The following is an 18,715-nucleotide window of genomic DNA, read 5'->3' as shown; positions in this document are numbered from 1 at the left end:
TATGTCTGTTTGTTTTACTTAGGCTTGAGACGGATGATAACGGCAGAGACAACCCGGCCCAGCTCAAGGCGGCCAGGCCTGACAGCGCCTACCAGTCCCTACAGGGGTCACGATCGTCTTCGCTGGACAAGGACATAAAACAACAAAAATAGACAAACAAAATAGCAAATGAACAATCGCATCACATTGTTTAAAAACACCTGTACAGTATGGGTGATTTTTAAACAATGTAATGCTATTGTTGCTGTACATATATTGCGGGAAACACGGGTTCAATGTGAACGGCTATGATGAGCATTAGCCAGTCGATCCGTTTAGTTTGTTGTCTATTGTACAGTAGAGATACAGCCATTTCTGTGCAATGAAATGGTATGTTCATATCAAAATGACACACATCGTGAAAGAAGCTTGGCGTCTAGTTGACTACTAGTATATCTTACACATTGAACAGTTAGTAAAACATAGAATGTTTGTGATTATGTTATTAAAACAGTCACAAAATCATCGAATCAAAGATGTGGTAACGTTGGGTAACCTAAATTCGTGGGGTACTTAAAGTCGGGATTTTTCGAAAACGGGGTATTTAGGGATATTTGCTAGATGCAACATCAGTAATACCGCTAGAAATGCAAACTTGACAGACTAACGTATTCAGAACACTGTGTGAAAAGCTTCGATAACCATTCATTAGAAGTTGGCTACGTCAAAATCTCTCCGTCCCTTATTGTCACAGTCTGAGGGCTTCGTGGGAGAATTATACTGCATAGTTGTTCACTGGTTTATAAGACAAATGTCACATCCGCTTCCTGCTAAACACAATTATTTGCAATACAACTTATTAGAATCTCTTGTGCTAACCTACAACTGGACTCTAAGTGTGATTAATCATCAAAACGCCTCTTTGTTGCTACAACCAATGGCTACGGCACTACGGTGAATTTTCCCGCCGCCATATTCGTTACCCAGAATCCTGCTATTCGGCAGACGACAAACGTTTGCGAGGAACACTTTTTGTCCAAATGTTGTGTGTGATAGTGGACTGATGGCGATATTTTCCTCAAAGTTTGCTCTTAGCACAAGCAGAAACACATGGACATAATAGTATTACCATTTCTACGGCATCCAGCTAACGCCCCGATGAATAATGTACAAATTTCCATGACGGTGGGGATCGACTTTGACTAACGTTCTGCCGACTCAACACACGGGTTGTTCCGGAAGGCCTGATGTGTGCGGTACGGCCGTTTTTTCGTGTATTTTTTTTACTTGGACACGTCTATATCCATAGCACTCTCCTCAAGCCAAGGGTGGAACGAATAGCTGCTGTATAAAATGTGATTAGCGGTAAGATATTCAAGACGAATCTTCTCTCCCGAATTAATGTGCCCCCCTGTCCGACAGCACTGTCATTCTGCGTGCGGCGGACGGTAGTTTTAAGTTGAATTATTATGGTGTCAGCACGACTAGAGACAAAATCTACCATATATATGATTAGTGCAAAGATAGTACATGATACTGACAGAATAATAGAAAAAAAGGATGGTTTATTCTTCTGCTAGATTGATTTCAGTCAACCATTATCGGAAAAATCCCGAATTTAGGTTACCCAACGTTACCATACATTACTCAAGCTATCAAAATCCTCAATGTTAGTGTTTATATCTGATGCAGATGGTCTTTTCTCGGTCGACTATGACTTACTACATGATAAGATTGTTATGTCCAGTAAAGTTTAATTGAAAATGCATGAAAATAGACTTGAGTACTTCTTTTTCTTCTGATCCTATTATCCAGTGGTCTTGTCCTTTTTAGCATCTTTTCTATCTATCAACATTCCTCTCCTCTTTAGATAGAAATGTCACATATTTGAATAGTCATATGATGGAACCCAGCTGGTTTTTGAAATAACCTCATTAGTTATGCAAACATCTTGATGATCCGTCAACCCCATCTTGAATTGTAGTATTTTCTCATTAATTGTGCAAATAAAGTCTTAATTTGCATAGTTGATATTTTTTAATATTTCTCTCTTCCTCAGTTACATATGTCACATGTTTTAGAGTCCTATCATAAAATGTGGCGGATGTATACACTTTCCTCATTAATTATGCAAAGTAGGTACCGAATCGCATAATAAGTATCTCAGTATGTAAATCAGTACTCATTATTATTCCCTTTCAAGGTCTGAAGCAAAACCTGCTCCTGCAGTTCCAAGAAAGGCGCTAGGGGGCCCAAGCCTATACCACTTACTTTCTGTCCAAAGAGAGATCTACCACTAAACAACCAGGACCATAGCATGTCCTGAACACGAGATATCAAAACATGAAGTTCCACTGAAGTACTTTTGGGGGTCACTAGGGGGCCCAAAATCTAATCATTTCCGGGTCTCACCAAGACCTACCTACAAACCAAATATCAAGACAATCCATCCAGGCCTTCTTGAGTTATGCTGGTCTTCTACACACACACACATACAAACGCTACCGAAAACATAACCTTCTTGGCAAAGGTGATAAACATGTGATGAACGTCACATGCCAACGTAACTGTACAGGTGAATATCGGCACTACAGGTATTCTAAGGCCCAGTTTACACACACGTTTCCATTAAACTCGAGTTTGCTCACAGAGTATTCGCGGAGCGCACTAAAAACCCGGGGGTAGAAACGCGTGTGTAAATCCAGCCTTAGGCAGGGTTTCTTTTTTGATTCATCAGTTTTACACTTTTCTTACTTTGAGATGATAAGGTAAAAATGTCTCGAATAATCATGTCTTTAATCAATTATATCATACCGTCGTGGCCAATCAGAGACGCCCCTTGCCTAATTACCTCACGTGATATTCAAATTTCCCGCCGCGATGACGTTAGGCTCACCAGGTGTTGCATTCCTGCTGTAGCGTGGTCCGTGTGTGCACCGTGCGACGTGTCCAAAAGTTCCAACTTTCGACACACAAAACTTGCAATTTTCTCACATTTTCGCGGAGATTTGTCTACAAAAATTGCGGAGAAGGGCTTCTGGAATACCATGGACGAGAATGGCCGGAAAAGCTTGCGGAAGAGCTTGGAAGCGCGGTCGGATGGCTTTGGATTCAAACACGTGATGCAGAACCTTACAGGTAAGCTTCCAGAAAAATTTTCTTGGTGTTTTCGACGAAAAGCGTTAAGATTTGTCAGCAAAGCAATACAGTGTGGTTGGCAACGCGTGTCTTGTGTATTTTTACCGTACAGTTGAAACTGGACATAACAAAGGCTTGTGAAAATAACCGACGACTTTTTGGAAATTGATAAAACTTGAACAAGGGCGGAGAAACTGTACTGAAAGTTTTACAGCAAAAATTTCAAGCTGAGGCATTGAGACTTAATTGTCAACAAGTATTTCATGGTAGTCACACATTCAACGGGATCATTTGATGTAACGTTACATATATTTATGGATATTTCTTTGTTTTTCGCCGCAGTCATAGCTGGACACACCACAACCTGTCTCTTCTGCCGAAGTCCAGACAAACAACACTGATTCTTCATTTTCCAGCCAAACAAGTAAGTACAAATTTCTTTTGTGTACCTTCTTCTGTTGTTTAGTATATGACAGCGAGCATTTTCGACCACGGTTGGCTTTTTTTGCTAGTATGTTGTCGTTTGTGGAAGTATACTAGTAGTAGTAGTGTATTTTTCTCTTGTTGTACGTCGTAACACGGACTACTATTTTAACGACTCTTTTACGACGGTTAGGTGAGGCTGTAAATATAAAAATAGGAGATGCTTCTTAGTGTGTCGCCAAAAGCGTCACTGTTGATAGTTTGTTTCATTAATATCACGAACGTTTAACGTTAAATGCAAGGAATGTTGAGCGGAGGGGTGGTGTGGAGCTACGCACCTGGTTTCTTGTCATGTCATTTGCATAATTATGTATGAGTGTAAACACGTAAATAGCGCCATTCATAGCATTCCTATGACGTAGGAAGGTTTGTAAACCTGCTAGCTGTCAGCCTATCATTGTCCAGTTTTAATGGTCTATTTACCTATCGGATAGAATGGTTGAATTTTCGACGTTTGAATATGCAACCTGTATGGTTTATTGCTTCTGTTGTTGCCTGTCGTCGTGCGTAGAGCGCATCCATGGCCAGTTACGTCATCCTAATTTGCATATCAACTTCAGTGGCGATATTGTCATGGCAACAAAAACTGTCTGCCATATTGTAAACATTGAAATGTCAGTATACAGTGAAACATTTGAACTGTAGTTATGGAATTCACAGATGACGCTACATTAATGCGCTCCTTCGCGTTTTCCTCATTGATATGTGATGCCTTTACCGAAGCTAGAATTTTAAGACTGTTTTTTTTTTTTTCAGATCGTCAGTAAAGCCTTTGGGTAGAGAATGTGAGCGCCCACCGCTCACTGATGTATTTCTGCTTCATGATCTCCTGGATGCCATACAGACTGCAAAATTAATCTCCAAGCAGATGCAAGGATCCGGCTCATTCTCACTGACAGTGGTTCCTACCAGTTTCCATATCTTTTGTTATTTTCTCTAGTGTCGCACTTTTGTAGTCATTGGTTTCCTCCGGATCCTTACATCTGCTTGGAGATTATTCAAAATTAGGTCAGTTAAATTTCCTTACTTCTTATCATCATCCTTCTTTTCCCCACCCTCGTCTCCCCGCCCTTCTTTTCCCCACCTTACTTTCCCCACCCTTCTTCCCCTACCCCCTTTCCCCACCTCTTTTACCCAACTATACTTTCTCCCACCCCTGCTTGCTCCAAACCCACTCCCGCTTGCCCCATCCCACTCCCGCTTGCTCCCCCCCCCACATACAAATGCATTGAGAACAACATTCCCTCGGCCCCTGCGCATGCGACATCGTGCAAAGCTATGTAATGTACACTTGGACGTGCGAGCTTATATACAGTAACTCCGTACAAACCAGACATGTAATTCGATTCAAAGCTTCTCTGTTCTTTGATAATCTGAATGCGCTCATGCAGCAGTACCGTTTCAACCCATAAGTCAAGTTGTGAACAGATTGTTATTTGGTATGTGGGTAGGTGTTGACAAACCAAAGACCAGTTCAAAAATGTATGTGACGATTGCCAGATAATAAAAAATATACATGTACACACTGTCGTTGCGTACCGTTATTTTACACTAAAGAGGCTACGAGATACGTTGCACATTCTAACGTATCGTACTATAATAAAGTTGTGTGCACACCAATGTGTCGGCTTCTTTCATTATGACAAATGTGCTATATGTGCATACTTTTAGGATATTCATGTTTATGCTGAAGAGGTGAATTAGTTTGAATTGAGCGATAGAACATCCCATCCTAGATCCTGAAGACTGCAACCCTTGCACGATGAAGACAACAGCGGGGATTCCAACTGCTGACCTCTTGATCCAGAGGCAGGGCCTCAACATTGCAGAACACGCATTCGTTGACCTTTGACATTGATCTTTAACACAGCATCACATCAACATATACATCCATATGTCTTATTGCTGAAAGAAACAAAAAATGCTTTTAATTTGTCTGATGAAGTTTACGAGAAACGGTGTTATATCTGAAAGTATAATTCTCTTAAAACCATGGACGGAGTTTCAACACATTTTGGACTTAACATTTCTAGTGGAATGAAAATTCTGTGGTAGAATTCAAAGTAAGGTCAGAACAGCTTTTCTAAAAACATCTTTTATGTCAATCTGGTTTCTCTTCGATCTACCACTTAAATCTTCCGTTACCTGTTTTGATTGTGGTTCCAAAATCAGTTAAACGAAGAAGAATATAACAAGAAGTCAGAAAGTAGAGGATACAAGATGTCTTCTTTATGATGTATAGTGTTTTTCACAAACAGGCAAATCAATTTGCTGAGGAGTTCAATCGTAAGGTGGGAGAAAGCAGAAAATGTCGGTCACGTGACCAGTGCAGGGGATTCAGTCTCCTGGGTTACAGTACCGGGATGGACCCTGACTACGAAAATTGCCTCGACAAATGAAAGCAAAAATCGTAGGCGGAAGATTATGCAGTCTTATAAGATACTTGCCTTCGTTGCGGGGGGGTTCTGTCGAGTCATATTCAAATCACACGCCGTTTTCTTGTCCGTGCAACGTTACTAGAGTTTAGAACCATAGAGTGATCATATCTATTGCTGTACATTGACACAAACGCAGAGGTTATCACCATGAGTGTGATTGGGACAATGATCCTCCCAACAGGCCATTATCAAGGGCCCAAAGTGCAAACAGATTGGAATATTGTACACCACCGAAGCCTGGACTGAGCGGACACCCAAATCATATGCCTTGTTTACAGGACTATGATGCTGGTGCGGGCTGCTTGCCCAGATTGAAGCTTCGTTTAAAAGGCTTTGAGATAGTCTTGCAACACACCAGGGCTCCTTATTCCCAAACAGGGGCTGAAATACATAGTGCCGGCGAGGGGAACGTCAGAGCAAGGCTCCGAGGCATGGTGGTGAAACAGATTGGAATATTGTACACCACCGAGTCCTGCATGGACGAAGTCTGGACTGAGCGGACACCCAAATTATATGCCTTGTTTACTGGACTATGATGCTGGTGCGGGCTGCTTGCCCAGATTGAAGCTTCGTTTAAAAGGCTTTGAGATAGCCTTATTCCCAAATAGGGGCTTAAATACATAGTTCCTTCGAGGGAACGTCAGAGCAAAGCTCCGAGGCATGGTGGTGTAGTTTGCACATAAAATGAAAAGAGAGCACACCCCAAAAACATTCCAATGTTGATGTACAGTAATAGATATGGTTACTGTCTCTATTGTTCTGATCGCTAGCACGTTGCACGGACACGAATACGGTGTACGATCTGGGTTTGAGTCTTCAGAGCCCCCTCCACGGAGGCAGGTATTTTCTAGGCTACACTATCTTTCTCTTATGATTTGTCTCTCACTTGCCGATGAAATGTTTGCATTCTGGTTCGTTCCCGGTGTTATAACCCAGGAGGTTGAATCCCTGCACTGGTTACTTGTCTGATCTTTTCCGTTTTCTTTCCACTTACGGTTTTACTACTCAGTAAGTTGATTAGCATGTTTGTGGAAAAGACTATACAGCATAAAGAAGGCACTTTGTATCCTTTACTTTCTAACTTCTCGTTATGCTCTTCATCGTTTATCTGATTTTGGAACCACAATCAAACAGGTAAGGAAAGATTTAGGTGGTAAATAGAGGAGAAACCAGATTGACATGATAGTTGTTTTAGAAAAGCTGTTTTGACCTCACTTTGAATTCTACCACAGAATCTTCATTCCACTAGAAATATAAGTCCCAAATATGACGAAACTCTGTCCATGGTTTTGAGAGTATTTTACTTTCAGATATACCACCGTTTTCTCAAAAACGTTGATTAGCGTTTTTCTGAAAAAGACTATGGACTGTGACATATACATTTAGGATTATGAACTATATAGCTTCTCTTTAGACTCTTTTTTATTAACTTGTAACTTAAGATTTTCGTAGGGAGAAAAAGATCTGTATGAGTCATGAGGTAGATTGTAGAAAACTGCGCCATAAAGGTTGTTTCTGTTTCAACCAAACCCATTTAGACCTCAAACATTATTTTTCTGAAAACAAAAAAACTACAAGGAGAACATTCAGTTTTGTTTTCAACACTGATTCTTATGATTTTCACCACGAAACTGTCATGTGCAACAATTATCAATAAAGATATCAAATGACGTGAATTGACGTTACAGTTTTACGACAAGGTGCCTTGAAGCTTTTATGAATGAAATATTCTATGTATGTACATGTATTTCAGCTGCTCTCCTCATAATAAAAATCGAAGTTGTGGACTTATATTTGATTCCTTGATTTCACATGTACCTATAGATACCTGCGGTTATTTCAACAACGTTTCAACTTTGACAGCAGACTTCATGTGTATGCCGATATACCAGCTATATGTGAATTCCTAACCAATAGTTTTACGATTCTAATAGTTTAACAATTGTGAACTTAGACATTGGATCATCCTACTGTGATAATGACGTGAGTTATAGTTATAATTAGTTATGTAACATCTTAAGTTGGTATCTGCCAATACGAGGAGGTGGGGTGTTTGCAACAGTACGGGGGTCTGTTGGTTATGTCTGTACTTAGAGGAGCCTAGAACACCAGAATAGCACCATTTACTTTAAGGGGAGGTGGTATGGCTGCACCAGTACTAGGGGAGCCTATGAAGGGTGGTATGACATTTCGATCTGTTTTATCTCACTCCAACAGGTAGGCAATGTGATGTCAGTGTCATTAGGGATGGTCATTTGTATATGTAAATGTTGGCGCACTGTGTGCATGCAGTAGTTAGTATGCTCATCTTAAGTCGGTATCTGCCTTCAAGCACACCTATCTATGCTCTATTGTCGGTGATGGGCTGGATCTCTTCCAGAGTGCAGGGGACAGGCTCCCTCTACCTCCCTAGCCTTGTCGGGCAGGTACCCAATTAAAGTCATGGATGTGTTGTTGTTTTGGAAGGTACCCAATTAAAGTCATAGAAGTGTTGTTGTTTAGGCAGGTACCCAAGTAAAGTCATGGATATGTTGTTTCACCTGGTTTGAACGGGTTCCTAAATTAAATTCATGAATGTGTTGTTATCCCTGGTTTGGGCAGGTACCCATTTAGATTCATCGAACATTACCTAGACAAATGAAGGGAAAACCATAGGCGGAAGATTGTGCAGCCCTACTTGCATTCGTTGCGGGGGGTTCTGTCGAGTCATATTCAAATCGTACGCAGTTTTCTTGTCCGTGCAACGTTGCTAGAGTTTAGAACCATAGAGTAGAGTGATCATATCTATTGCTGTACATTATCAAGGGCCTAAAATGCAAACAGATTGGAATATTGTACACCGCCGAGTCCTGCATGGACGAAGTCTGGACTGAGCGGACACCCAAATTATGTGCCTTGTTTACAGGACTATGATGCTGGTGCGGGCTGCTTGCCCAGATTGAAGCTTCGTTTAAAAGGCTTTGAGATAGCCTTGCAACACACCAGGGCCCCTTATTCCCAAACAGGGGCTGAAATACATAGTGCCGGCGAGGGGAACGTCAGAGCAAGGCTCCGAGGCATGGTGGTGAAACAGATTGGAATATTGTACACCACCGAGTCCTGCATGGACGAAGTCTGGACTGAGCGGACACCCAAATTATATGCCTTGTTTACAGGACTATGATGCTGGTGCGGGCTGCTTGCCCAGTTTGAAGCTTCGTTTAAAAGGCTTTGAGATAGCCTTGCAACACACCAGGGCTCCTTATTCCCAAACAGGGGCTGAAATACATAGTTCCTTCGAGGGAACGTCAGAGCGAAGCTCCGAGGCATGGTGGTGTAGTTTGCACATAATATGAAAAGAGAGCACACCCCAAAAACATTTCAATGTTGATGTACAGTAATAGATATGGTTACTGTCTCTATAGTTCTGATCGCTAGCACGTTGCACGGACACGAATACGGTGTACGATCTGGGTTTGAGTCTTCAGAGCCCCCTCCACGGAGGTAGGTATTTTCCAGGACTACACTATCTTTCTCTCATGATTTTTCGCTCATTTGCCGATGCAACGTTTGCAGTCTGGTTCGTTCCCGGTGTTATAACCCAGGAGGTTGAATCCCTGCACTGGTTACTTGTCTGATCTTCTCTGTTTTCTCGCTCCTTCCGGTTTTACTACTCAGTAAGTTGATTAGCATGTTTGTGGAAAAGACTATGGGTTGTAATAGAGACATTTTGTGTTCTGTACTATCTGGCTTCTCGTTATACTCTTATTTGTTAACTTGTTTTATAACCACAATTGAAAGTAGTAACTTAAGATGTTCGTAGGGAGAAAAAGATCTGTATGATTCATGAGGTAATTTGAAGGAAACTGTGCCATGAAGGTTGTTTTAGTTTCAATCAAACCTATTTAGACCTCAAACATTATTTTTTTGAAAAGAAAAAAAAATACAAGGGGAACAAACAATGAGTCTATACCAATTTTTCTCAGCTCTTCCTTGTGTAGAGCAGCCAAAAAAGTCAACTGTGTGCACGCAGTAGTTTATGTGCTCTCTTGTTGGTGATGGGCTGGATCTCTACTAGAGTGAGGGGATAGGCTCCCTCTACCTCCCTAGCCTTGTCGGGCAGGTACCCAATTAAAGTCATGTTGTTTAACCTGGTTTGGGCAGGTACCCAATTTAAGTCATGGATGTGTTGTTACACCTGGTTTGGGCAGGTACCCAATTAAAGTCATGGATGTGTTGTTACACCTGGTTTGGGCTGACATTTCTGTCTGTTCTAGCTCACCTAAACAGGTAGGCAATGTAATGTCATTGTCATAAGGGATGGTCATTTGGATATGTAAATGTAGGAGCACTGTGCACGCAGTAGTTAGTATTAAGCAATGTGCTCTATTGTTGGTGATGGGCTGGATCTCTACCAGAGTGCAGGGGATAGGCTCCCTCTACCTCCCTAGCCTTGTCGGGCAGGTACCCAATTAAAGTCATGAAAGTGTTGTTTCACCTGATTTGGGCAGGTACCCAAGTAAAATCTTCGATGTGTTGCTACACCAGGCTTGGGCAGGTACCCAATTAAAGTCATGGATGTGTTGTTACACATGGTTTGGGCAGGTACCCAATTAAAATCATCGATGTGTTCCATTTGATTTGGGCAGGTACCCAATTAAAAATAATCCGTCTGCGGTAACAGGTGCGGTAACTTGCTGTGCATTGGCCATCAGTGAGCGCCCGGAAATAAGTGGTGCTCCAAAACTGGATAGACGGTTAGGCTGTTGTTAGCATACTGTGCGTTTAACCCCTGTTAGATGGTGAGAGTCCGCGGGACAGCGAGTTCTAGTACTGGCTTGGTGTGGTACGTGCAATCGGAACGATAATACGGGCGACAGTTCCACAGGCAGGGTGACTTCGGGTCAGGCCTTCCGGGTAACCGCCGGGGTGTCCAAGACTACGTCTTGTAGGCAGTGGAAGTTGATGGGTCCCAGCATCTGCAGGCGATACCGGATCTCATAGCCCACATTATTATCGTTCAGCCAGTCAATGAAAAGTCTGTCCTTGTGTGATACCTTGTGTTGAACCCTGACTTATCGCGCCGAGGGCAGTGGTGGTCACAAAGCCAGGCAGTCCGTGAGGATGGTACCCCACGTGGCCGCGCGAGGGCTGGCCCTCCGCGGCAGGCGGTATCGGGCTGATTCGCTGGTGCGGTCATGGGCCCCTTGTCACACGTGGGTTGGCTACACACTGATGCGGGCGTTTCCGTTCCATCACGACGTCCTCACTGGTACACTCCGTTAGGGTATTAAATATGAAACATTGAAATAGTTGTAGCTCACGGCCTCACTGTACCGGGGAGTGTCGAGGTGGCAGGGGTGTAGGGTGCGGAGAGACCCCGATGTGACTTGTGGGAACGTGTGAAGGCGACGTTACACTGGGCGGCTTCGGCTCGTCCGCCGTGCGGTTGTCAACTGCTTGTGCACCACTGTCGGTCACCTAGGCATTCGAGCGGCAGTACTGAGCAATCAGTATGGGGGTGACCAGGGATCCTATTCCTCTTCGAAGTAGCAGGTTTGGACCATTGTGACCGCTGAAAACTGCTCGAGGAAAGGGAACCTTCTAGGTTGCGTGTGGCACCTGAGCGGATCGTCCATGGTGGGATGAGGACGACTCCCTGGTTGCCGTACGGGGGTGCTTTCACTCGTGCTTTCAGGGGTGTGGCGTACAGTCGGCATAGGATTAGCTTTAGTGATTAGCTTGAGGATGGGGGCCTAATCTGTGGCCCTTATGGTGAGGTCGTTACTTGTGCACTATTGTGCCATGTAGGGTTTGGCTGTTAGTCTGGTGGCGAGTCTAGTAGCCGTGGTGGAGCGAAACCACTTGTCACTATGATTCACAGCCGCACAGCAGACTATTGTCCTGCACTGATTACCTCAGACTGATTCAACGATTCAAATGGATGTGAAGGCATCCAAAGGCAGATACCGACTTAAAATGTCAGCTATGTTTGACGGCAGATACCTGTTAGCTATGTCTGTTTGATACCGTCTCAAGATGTTAGCTATGTCTGTTTGAAGGCAGGTACCGTCTTAAGATGTTAGCTATGTCTGTTTGAAAGCAAATACCGTCTTAAGACGTTAGCTGTGTCTGTTTGATACCGTCTTAAGATGTAAGCTATGCTTTTTTAAATGCAGATACGGACTTAAGATATTAGCTACATCCAAAGGCAGATACCGACTTAAGATGTTAGCAATGTCTGTTTGAGGGCAGGTACCGTCTTAAGATGTTAGCTATGTCTGTTTGAAGGCAGATACCGTCTTAAGATGTTAGCAATGTCTGTTTGAGGGCAGGTACCGTCTTAAGATGTTAGCAACGTCTGTTTGAAGGCAGATACCGTCTTAAGATGTTAGCTATGTTAGTTTGAAGGCAGATACGGACTTAAGATGTTAGCTATGTTTGTAGGCAGTTACCGACTTAAGATGTTAGCTATGTCTGTTTGCAGGCAGGCACCGTCTTAAGATGTTAGCTATGTTAGTTTGAAGGCAGATACGGACTTAAGATGTTAGCTATGTTTGTAGGCAGTTACCGACTTAAAATGTTAGCTGTGTTTGAAGGCAGATACCGACTTAAGATGTTAGCTGTGTTTGAAGGCAGATACCGACTTAAGATGTTAGCTGTGTTTAAAGGCAGATACCGAATTAAGATGTTAGCTGTGTTTGTAGGCAGTTACCGACTTAAGATGTTAGCTGTGTTTGAAGGCAGATACGGACTTAAGATGTTAGCTGTGTTTGAAGGCAGATACCGACTTAAGATGTTAGCTGTGTTTGAAGGCAGATACCGAATTAAGATGTTAGCTGTGTTTGAAGGCAGATACCGAATTAAGATGTTAGCTGTGTTTGAAGGCAGATACCGACTTAAGATGTTAGCTATGTTTAAATGCAGATACCGACTTAAGATGTTAGCTGTGTTTGAAGGCAGATACCGAATTAAGATGTTAGCTGTGTTTGTAGACAGTTACCGACTTAAGATGTTAGCTGTGTTTGAAGGCAGATACGGACTTTAGATGTTAGCTGTGTTTGAAGGCAGATACCGACTTAAGATGTTAGCTGTGTTTGAAGGCAGATACCGAATTAAGATGTTAGCTGTGTTTGAAGGCAGATACCAACTTAAGATGTTAGCCGTGTTTGAAGGCAGATACCGAATTAAGATGTTAGCTGTGTTTGAAGGCAGATACCGAATTAAGATACAAGCCATGTTTTTGTTGCTTTTCTTCCAGAACAAAGATGTGTTCTTGTCTTTTTCTCCACAGGTTTGTCTGTGTGTCTGTTTCTTTTCCTTCCAGAATGAAGATATGCGTTCTTGTCTTTTTCTCCACAGGTTTGTCTGTCTGTGTGTTTCTGTTACTTTTTCTTCCAGATTTAAGATATGTGTTCTTGTCTTTTTCTCCACAGGTTTGTCTGTGTGTCTGTTTCTTTTCCTTCCAGAATGAAGATATGCGTTCTTGTCTTTTTCTCCACAGGTTTGTCTGTCTGTGTGTTTCTGTTACTTTTTCTTCCAGATTTATGATATGTGTTCTTGTCTTTTTCTCCACAGGTTTGTCTGTGTGTGTGTTTCTGTTGCTTTTCCTTCCAGAATGAAGATATGCGTTCTTGTCTTTTTCTTCCACAGGTTTGTCTGTCTGTGTGTTTCTGTTACTTTTTCTTCCAGATTTAAGATATGTGTTCTGGTGTCTATTTCTCCACAGGTTTGTCTGTGTGTGTTTCTGTTGCTTTTCCTTCCAGAATGAAGATATGCGTTCTTGTATCTTTTTCTCCACAGGTTTGTCTGGAATCGAAGAAAAAGAAATAGACGGAGTGAAGATATGTGTTCTGGTGTCTATTTCTCCACAGGTTTGTCTGTCTGCCTGTCTGGGCTTTTCTTCCAGAATAAAGCTATATGTGCTTGTGTCTTTTTCTCTACAGGTGTGTGTGTGGATCTGTTCGTTTTTCATCCAGATGGAAGATATTTGTGCTTGTCTTTTCTCAACAAGATGGTCTGTGTGTTTCTGTTGCTTTTCTTCCAGAAGGAAAATGTGTCTTTTTTCTCCACAGGTTTGTCTGTCTGTGTGTGTGTGTGTTTCTGTTGCTTTTCTTTCAGATTGAAGATATGTGTGCTTGTGCCTTTTTCTCCACAGGTTTGTCTGTCTGTGTGTGTGTGTTTCTGTTGCTTTTCTTCTAGATTGAAGATATGTGTGCTTGTGTCTTTTTCTCTACAGGTTTGTCTGTCTGTGTGTGTGTTTCTGTTGCTTTTCTTCCAGATTGAAGATATGTGTGCTTGTGTCTTTTTCTCAACAAGTTGGTCTGTGTGTTTCTGTTGCTTTTCTTCAGAAAGGAAGATATGTGTGCTTCTCTTTTCTCTACAGGTTTGTGTGTTTTTGTTGCCTTTCCTTCCAGAATGAAATAAATAAGAAATGACAAATAAATAAATGAGTAAATAAATAAACAATAAATAGTGAATGGTAAATAATAGATAATCAATATCAATAATACATATCATTAAATATTCATATCAATATCAATATAGATATTGATAAACAATAATCAATCAATAATAATCGATAGATAAGAATCAATAAAAAATAATCGATAGATAATGATAAATGAATAATAATTAAAAAATCAATAATACAAAAATCAGGATATGTGTGCTAGTCTTTTCCCAACACGTCCTTCTGTCTGTGTGAGTGTTTTTGTTGCTTTTCTTCCAGATTAAAGATATGTGTGCTTGGGTCTTTTTCTCCACAGGTTTGTCTGTCTGTGTGTTTTTGTTGCTTTTTTCTTCCAGAGTTAAGATATATGTGCTTGTGTCTTTTTCTCCACAGGTTTGTCTGTCTGTGTTTCTGTTGCTTTTCTTCCAGATTGAAGATATGTGTGCTTGTGTCTTTTTCTCCACAGGTTTGTCTGTCTGTGTGTTTTTGTTGCTTTTTCTTCCAGATTGAAGATATGTGTGCTTGAGTCTTTTTCTCAACAGATCTGTCTGTCTGTGTGTTTCTGTTGCTTTTCTTCCAGATTGAAGATATGTGTGCTTGAGTCTTTTTCTCCACAGATCTGTCTATCTGTCTGTGTGTTTTTGTTGCTTTTCTTCCAGATGGAAAATGTGTGCTTGTGTCTTTTTCTCCACAGGTTTGTCTGTCTGTGTGTTTTTGTTGCTTTTTCTTCCAGAGTTAAGATATATGTGCTTGTGTCTTTTTCTCCACAGGTTTGTCTGTCTGTGTTTCTGTTGCTTTTCTTCCAGATTGAAGATATGTGTGCTTGTGCCTTTTTCTCCACAGGTCTGTCTGTCTGTGTGTTTTTGTTGCTTTTTCTTCCAGAGTTAAGATATATGTGCTTGTGTCTTTTTCTCCACAGGTTTGTCTGTCTGTGTTTCTGTTGCTTTTCTTCCAGATTGAAGATATGTGTGCTTGTGCCTTTTTCTCCACAGGTCTGTCTGTCTGTGTGTTTTTGTTGCTTTTTCTTCCAGAGTTAAGATATGTGTGCTTGTGTCTTTTTCTCCACAGGTTTGTCTGTCTGTGTGTTTTTGTTGCTTTTTCTTCCAGATTTAAGATATGTGTGCTTGTGCCTTTTTCTCCACAGGTCTGTCTGTCTGTGTGTTTTTGTTGCTTTTTCTTCCAGAGTTAAGATATATGTGCTTGTGTCTTTTTCTCCACAGGTTTGTGTGTGTGTGTTTCTGTTGCTTTTCTTCCAGATTGAAGATATGTGTTCTTGTCTTTTTCTCCACAGGTTTGTCTGTGTGTTTCTGTTGCTTTTCTTCCAGATTGAAGATATGTGTGCCTGTGTCTTTTTCTCCACAGGTCTGTCTGTCTGTGTGTTTCTGTTGCTTTTCTTCCGGATTGAAGATATGTGTGCTTGTGCCTTTTTCTCCACAGGTCTGTCTGTCTGTGTGTTTTTGTTACTTTTTCTTCCAGAGTTAAGATATGTGTGCTTGTGTCTTTTTCTCCACAGGTTTGTCTGTCTGTGTGTTTCTGTTGCTTTTCTTCCAGATTGAAGATATATGTGCTTGTGTCTTTTTCTCCACAGGTTTGTCTGTCTGTGTGTTTCTGTTGCTTTTCTTCCAGATTGAAGATATGTGTGCCTGTGCCTTTTTCTCCACAGGTCTGTCTGTCTGTGTGTTTTTGTTGCTTTTTCTTCCAGAGTTAAGATATGTGTGCTTGTGTCTTTTTCTCCACAGGTTTGTCTGTGTGTGTGTTTCTGTTGCTTTTCTTCCGGATTGAAGATATGTGTGCTTGTGTTTTTTTCTCCACAGGTCTGTGTGTTTCTGTTGCTTTTCTTCCAGATTGAAGATATGTGTGCCTGTGTCTTTTTCTCCACAGGTTTGTCTGTGTGTACCTGTTTCTTCTCTTCCAGATATAAGACGAACCCTTTAAATGGATATTTTGCACCAAAATGATCCTTAACCAGACACATGCAGACCTCGGGGACCTGGAAGTGACCAGACAACTTCGGGACTTCTGATCCGGCGTGTGAGGGAGAGGACATCTTCAGGACTTGGCTCAGAGGCAACGGCGCTGTGAAGAACTTCCGGCAGTGATTCTTCTTTGTGGCATTACATAGAAGTCAATTGACAGAGGTAGCTTAGGCTTTAGTAGTTTAGACTATGGTAGCCTAGACTTTGTTAGCTTAGGTTGAAGTAGCTTAGACTATGGCTTAGAGTCTTCTGTACAGAGGTCCCATGAAAATTCGTTCAGCTCCTTTGAAGCTAGCCATGCTTAAAAGGCTTGGGTAGAGACTCACACTAACACTAACAATCACATTAACTCCTTTGACTAACCCTCAGCACTTACACCTAAGCCTAAGCCTTTTGAGCTAACCCAAAATAGTTTTCCTGATTCTTCATAAAATGGGGCTTCTATGCATGGAGACTGTAGTTGTTGTATTTTAGCTAGTATTTATGACAGGTTAGGTTAACTTTACACTTTTGTTAGGGTAGGGCTAGGGTACTTATAGAAATATTGTGAACTATTGTATTTATGTTACTTGTGGTGTATAGATGTTTGTAGTATTAGAGATGAGGCTTACACATTGTTGTTCTAGAGGTAGGTACAAACATTGTGAAATATTGTATTCATGTAAATTTCGAGATAATGTTTCAAAATGCCAGAGTGGCACAGCTGTACACTTGACGATCTTGTACTTTGTCGACAACTGCTACTAAAGACACGATTTGAACCCAGTTTCCGTTTGCTCTCTATAGTTGAATGCATTGAACTGAATGTGCGAATGATTGTATGAATGTCTTGGTCGCCAAGGTCATCATCGAATGCCACCTCCAGAAGCCTGCATCACCTTACGCCAGTCGGTCTGTCCTCCTTCAGCGGTGGTAAGTCGGTTGTGCTGTAGTTGACCTGTATGCATGCATGCAGGCATGAATGAATGAAGAAATGAATCAATGCCTGTATGCATGCATGCATGGTTGCTTGCTTGCTTGTGTGTATGTTTTATGCTTGTTGGTGTGTATGTATGTATGTATGCGTGCAATGAATACACGCATGCATGCTTGTTTGCATATATCTATGCTTGTATGAATATATCTATGCTTGTATGAATGCAGGCATGCGTTTATGAATGCATACATGTTACTATGTATTCATCTCTGCAAGCGTGTATGTATGCGTGCAATAAATATGTGTATCTGTGCATACTTGCATATGTATGCATACTTGCGGTCATCGAACGACGTTGGCTCGTGTTAGATGGTTGTGAATAAAGAACTTTGCTATCCAGGAAGAAGGTTTCCCTCCAACATCTGCTTGGAGAGTAGTTACCCCGACACACGTGTTTCTAGTTTACATGAAAAGCTATCACCACTACTTCACAAAGCAATACCATACCATGTCCAAAAGATACAAAAACCGGAAAGTCTACTGCAATACCAAGGATAATTGCAAGAAGGCCCAAACTTCACATTGAGGTTTGTCTTTCCACACCTACCCGCATACTAAATAGCATCACTTGCCATCAAGAGGTTCTTAAGTTATGCTGACGAAAAATATTCGGAAACACAAACACACCGACAGACTGACAGGCAGACACAAAGAGAACAATACCTTCATTATCTCCATGAAAAATGGAGATATTGTTTTGGGTGTGTCTGTCTGTGTGTGTGTGTGTGTGTATGTGTGTATGTATGTATGTGTGTATGTTTGTGTTTCCGCACCACTCCAGTCAGCATAACTCAAGAACCTCTTGATGGATTACAATGATATTTGGGATGTGGGCCGGTGTTGTGAAACCGAAATTTAAGGTCGATTTTGGGCCCCCTGGTATGTGACCTTGGTACTGCAGCAGAACTGCAATTTTTGTATCTTTTGACCTGGACGTGCTGTGGTCTTGATTTTTGGGTGGCAGATAGCTTGTGATGTAATAAAGAAGTGGTGTAGGTTTGGGCCCCCTAGCAGCTTCCTCTGAAACTGCAAGGGCGTTTTTGTGAAAATCTTCTAAGGAGAATAACTGAACAAAGGAACAACGGATTTCCATGATATTTAGTATGCAGGTAGCTTAGATAGAGATATACACTATGAAGTGCAAATTATGCTAATTGGGACTTAATTTGCATAGCTAATGAGGAAAATCTATATTTGCAGTGTTTTCCATTATCAGACTCAAATACATGTAGCGTATGTAGTTTATGGAAAGTGGGTCATCAACAGATACCAATTATGCAAATAAATTCCTAAT

General features: G+C 41.6%; 3 long non-coding RNA genes across 5 annotated transcripts in view; all 3 read left to right on the top strand.

Annotated features, from left to right (window-relative positions):
* LOC136445108 (uncharacterized) overlaps nucleotides 1–403 on the top strand; it is a 1,513-nt gene extending 1,110 nt beyond the window's left edge. Inside the window, exon 3 of the long non-coding RNA XR_010757380.1 lies at nucleotides 23–403. This is a non-coding gene — a long non-coding RNA (uncharacterized lncRNA). The remainder of the gene's footprint in view (nucleotides 1–22) is intronic.
* A 2,520-nt stretch (nucleotides 404–2,923) lies between these two features.
* On the top strand, nucleotides 2,924–5,695 carry LOC136445379 (uncharacterized). 2 transcript variants are annotated; one of them, XR_010757406.1, is made up of 4 exons: nucleotides 2,924–3,117; nucleotides 3,460–3,541; nucleotides 4,357–4,608; nucleotides 5,272–5,695. It is a non-coding gene; the product is annotated as an uncharacterized lncRNA (long non-coding RNA). The 2 variants fall into 2 exon arrangements; XR_010757405.1 differs by lacking the exon at nucleotides 5,272–5,695 and having other exon boundaries at nucleotides 4,357–5,216.
* A 148-nt stretch (nucleotides 5,696–5,843) lies between these two features.
* LOC136444607 (uncharacterized) lies at nucleotides 5,844–17,210 on the top strand. 2 transcript variants are annotated; one of them, XR_010757288.1, is made up of 2 exons: nucleotides 5,844–13,311; nucleotides 13,671–17,210. It is a non-coding gene; the product is annotated as an uncharacterized lncRNA (long non-coding RNA). The 2 variants fall into 2 exon arrangements; XR_010757287.1 differs by having other exon boundaries at nucleotides 13,380–17,210.
* Nucleotides 17,211–18,715: the final 1,505 nt, after the last annotated feature.

The sequence above is a fragment of the Branchiostoma lanceolatum genome, chromosome 11 (genome assembly GCF_035083965.1).
Source record: "Branchiostoma lanceolatum isolate klBraLanc5 chromosome 11, klBraLanc5.hap2, whole genome shotgun sequence".
NCBI lineage: Eukaryota > Metazoa > Chordata > Leptocardii > Amphioxiformes > Branchiostomatidae > Branchiostoma > Branchiostoma lanceolatum.
This window is presented reverse-complemented; position numbering and strand designations above follow the sequence as displayed.